Consider the following 1709-nt stretch of genomic DNA (forward strand, 5'->3'; position numbering starts at 1 on the left):
TATATATATATATATATATATAGCAGGGGTGCTCAACCTGTGGCTCTCCAGCTGTTGCAAAACTACAAGTCCCATCATGCCTCTGCCTCTGGGTGTCATGCTTGTGGCTGTCGGAGTCTTGCTATGCCTCATGGGACTTGTAGTTCCGCAACAGCTGGAGAGCCACAGGTTGAGCACCCCTGATATATAGTATCTCACAAAAGTGAGTACACCCCTCACATTTTTGTAAGTATTCAAGATAATATAAATCTGCCCTCCAAAAATACCATTCCTGCCTGCACACTGCCAAACAGACCTACTTTATCACTCTCATTAACATCCTCTCACGCAGTCCCTGTCAACTCTTTTCTACCTTTACCACTTCGTCCTCAATTACCCCCACCCACTAACTTACTCACTGCCTCACTGAGATTTCTAATCACTTCAAAAATAAAATTGAGACAATTCGTCTCGAGATCTACGCTCTACAGACATCTCCCTCACTTTACACTCCTTGTCCTCCTGCACAATCAATAATTCCCTCTTTTAACCAGTTGGTTCTAGTTTAGTCACCCTCTTGGTATCACCAGGTATGTCTATAATATTAATTGTGCCATGTTAAGATCACATTTAAATGGCCCAGATACACTATATATGTTTCTCGTGCCTCTGCAGATTCATGGGGGGAGGAATGAGGGATCCCTAATGGTGCTCTCGCCGCGATCCGCCTGTTTGATGGTAAAGGAGGAGAAGATAATTTATCCTTGCCTAAGCACAAATTGATGTGTATAATATTTGGAAACAACGATAAACATTTATATAAATTCATCAGCTATATGGGGTAAGATGTTTTTTTCGTTTTTGTTTGTTTTATTTTTTTGTCTCTTTTTCTTGTTTTTTTGTTTTATATAATTCTATCTGCAATCTCCATGATGGAGAATTATATTCTATATTTTGTTTATCTAATTGTTTTTTCTTTGGGATGCCACTCATATGAATGAGTTGGTTGCTCCCTTCTAGGGAATCAATTTGCTATTTAATACTGATATGAAAACTATGTCCTTGTGTTTCAATACTTTAAAGGTGGTTGTTTCATTCCTTTCCGACCAATACGTTGGACCCGAATGAATCCACCAACAGATCTACTTAACTGGTTGTGTCAACCTGTGTTGGTGGACACTTTCTGTGCCCCTCGGGGGGTCTTGTGTGTACAGAACCATTTGTGTATATGTATTTTAAAAAAATCTTTTTGTATAATTTCAGTTTTCTATTGATTGCTGTATGCTGCAATTGTCCTGAGGAAGCTCAGAAGAGCGAAACATGTAGGAAAGAAACAATGCAGTTTAAATCGTATATGAATGTGGTAATCTGTGGAGTCTTGTAGGCTTATATACCAACTTTTGTATACCCGCATTTTCTACTCTGTATGTAAATGGATGAAGTTGTCTTTTTTGTCTGAAAAATGTTCTCTGTACACTAAATAAAACTTTATCGATTTTACTTACCGTTTAAATATATTTGGTGCCGTCATAAAAGTCCCGGGGGTTGGTTACCCTCCAGTCCCTTTTCTCAATTCCCCTTATCTCTAAATAATCTTTAACTGGGATGTGGCACCCTTTTATCATCCATACGAATGTGACCATTAGCCTTTTTCTATATATATCCTTTGTCTACAGTCAAGTATGGTGGTGGGAGTGTCATGGTCTGGGGCTGCATGAGTGCTGCTGGCA

At 39.0% G+C, this 1709-nt stretch overlaps 1 long non-coding RNA gene across 1 annotated transcript; it reads left to right on the plus strand.

Moving 5' to 3' along the window:
- Positions 1 to 693: 693 nt before the first annotated feature.
- Positions 694 to 1479, plus strand: LOC143976129 (uncharacterized). Its single transcript, XR_013272527.1, has 2 exons — positions 694 to 820; positions 1243 to 1479. It is a non-coding gene; the product is annotated as an uncharacterized LOC143976129 (long non-coding RNA).
- Positions 1480 to 1709: the final 230 nt, after the last annotated feature.

This window comes from Lithobates pipiens, unplaced genomic scaffold (assembly GCF_037356315.1).
Source record: "Lithobates pipiens isolate NorthernLeopardFrog02 unplaced genomic scaffold, aLitPip1_a1.2 Scaffold_13, whole genome shotgun sequence".
In the NCBI taxonomy this organism is placed as follows: Eukaryota; Metazoa; Chordata; class Amphibia; order Anura; family Ranidae; genus Lithobates; species Lithobates pipiens.